Source organism: Merops nubicus, unplaced genomic scaffold (genome assembly GCF_000691845.1).
Source record: "Merops nubicus isolate BGI_N331 unplaced genomic scaffold, ASM69184v1 scaffold17599, whole genome shotgun sequence".
Taxonomy (NCBI): domain Eukaryota; kingdom Metazoa; phylum Chordata; class Aves; order Coraciiformes; family Meropidae; genus Merops; species Merops nubicus.
In genome coordinates, this window is record NW_008629186.1 from 29477 (window position 1) to 35587 (window position 6111).

The following is a 6111-nucleotide window of genomic DNA, read 5'->3' on the forward strand; positions in this document are numbered from 1 at the left end:
TACCCAGCAAGGCATTTCTGTGGCCTTACAGCTAAACAAACAGAACCAAAGGGTTTAGATCAAAGTTAGTGATTTTTTCTTGTTTTGTAGTCTCCTTTCTCCCTCCGTTCAAGCTACCTGCACCTAAGTCACTCTTTAACCAGGATAATCCAGATGTAGGAGGAAGCAGAGCAGAAGGTGAGCTGGACAGAGAAAAAAAAGTTAAAGATTTCTATCTCCCCTTTGTGCAACAGTTTTTTTATGATAAAAGACAAGGAAAGACAAGGATAGACAAGGAACTCTCACAGCAGTGTTATGAGCTGGATGCTTGCTTGGGAGCACTCTATAATACTTTTGATGAGATGGCAGCTGGGCGGTAGGTAATTTTTGTGATATGTTTAATTTTTAGGAGTGAAGAGTGAAAGACAACATAACAGGCAAAAGAGTAGGAGAGTTTCTACTGTAGCAATAATTTAATAGTTAAGCTGCCAGAGCATGCCTGTTGCTGTCTCTGGCCTTCTGGGTCATTCTATTCTTCTTCCTAATGTCCTCTAAGGAACTGTGTATCATACAGAATTGACTACTACCTCTAATTTTTCAACTCAAATGAGGCAAACTAGTATGTATTTGGTGTTTTGCAGCAGCAAACATTACTGAATCAGGAGCAAAAATATTTCTCAAGCATCCCCATATTCTGCATATTAGTCAAGCTGCAGTTCAGGCTCCATAAGCAAATTACTTGATTCAGCTGCAGCAGCTCCTTCTCACGTTCTCATGAATCCTTTGACAAATGCTCAAAACTTGTGTGCATATTGGTCACAAAAAACAACTAGTATATGCTTTCAAACACAGAACTCCATCCAATCTGCCCAGAATGCCCCAATCATTATCTCTATATTAAAGGTGCACTGCTGCTAATTAACAGCTTGGCTCAAATAGGTGATATGAAAAAGCCAAGAATGGACATGCCAAAGTATAAAGAACACAAAAGTAGTTCGTGACTTCTGAAAATGCCAAGTTGCTTTCCATCTGGCCCCCAAGAACTTGTTCATTTACAACAACTGGTCAGAGGGGTGCAGTTAAAACACCAGCTCTGAAAACAGCAGCTATTATCCACCTTCAGTGGTTAACAGCACACAGAATTTCCCTCCTATGAAAAGCAAAGGAGAAAGAGGGTTAGTCGCTTCACCATCTCCTCACAGGTGGATCACACAGTGTGCCTTTACCCTTGGTGCAAGCTGTCACTATCTGATCCATTTTTATGATTAAAATTACCTCATGAAACCAGGCTATCTTCATTATTGCATATCTTATCCAACATTACAGAAGAGGTCAAACAGTCAAGTCTACAGAATGACAGAAGAGACGACCAGAAAGAACATTGACAGACTGATGAGAATACAAAAGGCTCTTCCTCATTACAACTACAGTAATAAATAATTCTACAGTGATACACTAATGCTTTTTAGAGAAGACCCTCAGTAACAATAAAAAGGTTTTATCTGTTTGGGGTTTTTTTTCTTTTTAATTAAAATGCTCAGCTGCCATCTCAGCTTTGTTCAGTGGCAAGATGGATTTTGTGTCTGTTTCATACAGGGCAAAAACTCTCAGGAATACCAACACCATTGCAAGGCAGGGACAGGCTGGGAAGCTTCTTTGCTCCCCTGCTCCCCCTCTTTTTTTTTTTTTTTAGGGAGAGGAGTGAATTAGTTGGTTTTACTTACACTTTTATAAAATTATCAGAGAAGTTGTGATTCACCATAAAAAAACCTGTGTGCACAGATTTCTGAACCATGAGAATGAATGACAAAAGCAGGACAGATTCTCTCAAAGCTTACAAGAAACTGATCTACCCTATTTAGATATTATTCACCGATTCCTTAAAGAATATTCAGATGTGACTGGTACAACTGCAGAGTAGGATTCTTCATTGTAGACCCAACAGCATGGCACAGAGGAGAGAGGTCATGAAGCCAGCGTCCCACATGTTTCTCATCCCAAATTATATTAACAGTGCTTTGGAAGGTGTGGTTGTTTTATACATATAGACTATATTGAGTAACATACATGAAATAATTATGCATAGTTATACCATATGGCATATATTTTATGTAGCTGTTACTAGATTAAACACAGAATCCTCTTTTCCTATATTGCCTTTTCAAAAGATAGGCAGAAGGTATTCTTGGTCCAAAGATATTCAGCCGCTCTTTCTACAGACAGGTTTAAACAAGGCAGGGGGAGGGGGAAAGGAGAAGAAACAGATTTAGGGACAAAGATGCTGCCAATTTTTCACACACCTTTATGGTTTCCTGATACAGAGTGAGTCCTACAAAGGACAGAGCAAATATAAAAACATGAGCATGGCTCAAAAGCAGAGGTGGCAAGTGTTCCAAAATCCTTCAATTATCTCTTGGTTAAATACAAGTCAGTAGCATAAATTTTGTTGAGTATTTTCAGGCAGCACTAGTATGGACAAAGTGTTTTGGGAAAGTCTTTCTCAGCCAAGATCCACTGTCCAACTCCAGGAGCATTGTTAATTGCTAGGAAACAACTGACAACCCCCAGCCCTCAGTACATTGCAGACATTTCTAGATATCCCAATGAAATCAACACATATTCACACACATATACACTTGTTTTGCTCATATACAGGTTTTTAGAATCCCCCTTTTCAAGAAAACAATTAGCTGGCAACTAGGAATAAGCAGGTGCACTTCCCTATAGATAGTCAATCCTTTTACTGGAGACCTTACCTGCACCAACCTTCCCATTTCCTCATGGAACAGGATCACCTCCATGTACTAACCCACATTAAACAAACAAACATACACTTGTGAAACAAATGCTTTCAGCAGGTCTTAGAGAAATGTTATGTTTACAGCTTTAAAGATTCGCTTCACTGGGAAATCAATAAAGTTGAGCATGACTTATGCCAGCCTACCCAAAAGCAAAGTTCAATTATTTATATTCATACAGGAATAAAACATGCATGCACAAAATACACCAAATACACACGGAATCAATTAGCCTCACAAATGCAAATAAGAATCCCCCCCAACAACCAAACTAATCAAGTTCATGGAACTAACTCAGATAAATGAAAAGGACCAAGATCACCCTATCAGTTCTCTCAGAAACATACCAAAGTCTCCCAATAAATCTGAAAAAAAAAAAAAAGCTAAGCTGTCTTTAACTGTTTGGATACAATTTATTTTAAAATGCCTTTACAAAACAAAAACCCAAACAAACCACAACAACAAACAAACAAACAAAAACCACACAAAAAAAAAGCCACAAACCCAACCTTATTATAAGAACTAAATCCTTGCTTTTGCTGTAAATACATGTAGCACCATACTGAATGACTGTTGTTTTCATTTACAGACACCCCGGCCAGGGGCTGTAGTAAGACTCAACATGAATTCAGGCAGCATTCAACATGATTGCAGCTTGTTCTTAAGGCTCTTAAACAAAACCTAATGCAGAAATTATCTTGTGTCTTTTACTCGATGTGAATATAATTTGTGATTAAAAACAGAAAAGGAGATTATTTGATTTCATATATGGTACAGGTACCTGGCACAAATTGTGCTTGTGTCTAGGTTTTTCTATCAAGGGCACTGAGTTATTCTCCTTGTTTGCCTCAGCTTCACTGCTGTTGAATTTTAACGCTTTTAGAGACTACATAACTATTGTGTATCTTTGCAGCAGAAACATTTTTACTGGACATCAGGAAAACATGTGTGTTAACAGAAAATTGATCCCCTCCTAAAAGTCTTAAATAGGAGATTACTGTTTCAGTGAAAGGATGTTTCAGTTCTTGCAAAAAAAAAAATTATTCTGACTTTGAAAATACTCAAAATGTTTCATGTTCAAGCTATACAAAAATTTTTACAGCATTTAAAAACAAAATAAAGTTTCAGATACTATTAATTTTTAATGGTAATAGATGCTTTCCAATTTTTGTTGATGGAGCTATTTCCACTTTTAAAGAAAAGGAATCTATTTTATATACACAACCAGTGGGGAGTTAAAAAAAAAAAAAAAAAAAAGAACATGAAAGTATGATAAAAAATAACCAAGTGTTCATTCTTTTAAAAATAAGATGTACCACTGTTTAATTAAATTGTCTTCAAAGTGTTCTCACTCAGAATGGCTCTACCTTTGTTTTTAGATAGGGCTGTCATATGAAACATTTCACATTGGCCAGAACACTATCTACTTCAGTTTCTAACAGAACAGGGCAACAAAAGCTTCAGTGTAGTTATAAAGAACTCAGAAGCTGCTATACTGTGACTCATCTACAATTTGCCTAAGGCAGTATTTGTACGCACTAGAGTTTCAGAGAGCAAAAAGCTCAAGAGCAGTACTGGGGTAAGCTGAAGAGCAAGGCAATCACAGGAGCCGCTGCTACTACAGGGACTACAAAGAGCAGCCACTAGAGGGAAACAACCACATGCACTAAAGCTGCTGCTCAGACAGCTTTATGTTAGTACAAAGGAATTACAGTACTCGAAGTGTTGCTGCCAGAGTTTCATCTGATGATATATTTTGATTTGAAGACGACTGCACCTCAGTAATGAATAAAATAACTCTAGGACTTCAACCCAGATTCACTCCTCTATTAACAAATACCTGTTCACTTCAGACATATTCATTTAATGGATGTCGTTTGCTGTTGCAGTGCGCCTCCTGGAGACAGAGGCTTCTGTTACCTCTTTGTCCCCAAACATGGGCACACATCCAGAATTTTCCATTTTTCCCAGGCTGTGGTTGGCTTAGCCACCACAAGACCAATCCCCTAACACCCACTGGACCCCTGACCTGTAGGTATCCCACCTCTGTGTCCTTACAGGACAATGCCTTTTGTAAACTCACCTACCTACCTGTTAAAAATGTCTGACCCTGAGGCCACATGCTCTTTCGCTTCCCCCCCCGGGGTGGGTGCTGTTTCAGTGCCTGCCTCAGGTGTTTTTGTTTGTTATTTTCATGTTATTAAAACCTTTTATTTTGGAAGAAAGCGATCGTTGCCCATCCCTCCTTTAATGGCCACTGTCCTGTTTGCTGAAGAAGACCACCTTGGAGGTGTTACTGGGGTCCCGCTGGGAGTCTTATCTTCCCGGGCAAAACCAGCGGGTATAAAACCCTCATATTTGTTGAAAAGTAATAATTTGCCACCCAAGAAATGAGTCTAGGGCTCAAGAAACATCTAAAACCTCGTGAAGTTTTACCATAGGACATAATTTTAAACAAACTATTACAGCAACAATTATGCACAGACTTTTGCAGGCCACAACAGAAATAAAGAGGTAAAGAGATCCTCTTTTAAGATGGCTTTACATTTTACTAGTTTTACAGTGATGCAGTGCTAATCAAAGCAAGACGCAGACATGGCAAAGCTAGAGGTTTAATTCTTCTGTTTATTCCTGGGTAGATATAATAGCACATGTACCAAAAGCAAACAGCTTCTCACTAACCCCATCAGCTTATCTTACTTGAAACACAGATGGGACTGTACTACCAACAGTAAGACAACTGGAGTTTCTCTTCCCATTTAGTTTAAAATCTCACCACAAATGATACAAAACATCAGTCATCATAGTAGTGAGCAGAAGGTGCTGGAGATGAGGCTGAGGCAGCTGGGACTGAGCCATATCATGTAACATGCAGGCACACACATAATGACAATGAAATAATTTGACTGCTTACTGCCTGGACAAGATTCAAGCTAGCTATTTCAGAGGAGAAAAATTATGAGTCAAATATATGAGTCTCTAGATGAAGTACCTCCAAAAGGCCTTTGCTTCTTTTACGTTAGTAAGGAACTATATCAAAGCAGGATGATACAGACTTCTCCAACCTATTTGATGAACATTCTCGTGCTCTAATTGCCTCTATTACTTCATCAGAAAGAATTATTTCAATTTTGGAATTATCTGACTATTGTTGCAGAGGGTATTGTATGGGTTTCTGTTTTATTATTCTGAAGTATTATAGCAGCTACTTCTCATCTAAGTCTGAGAAGCAAGAAGATGAGAAAGGAAGACAACGCAGTCAAAATGTGGCAATACAGTACCTTAGACTAATTGCAGATATATATCTTGGGTCTGGATGGGATGCATCCAAGAG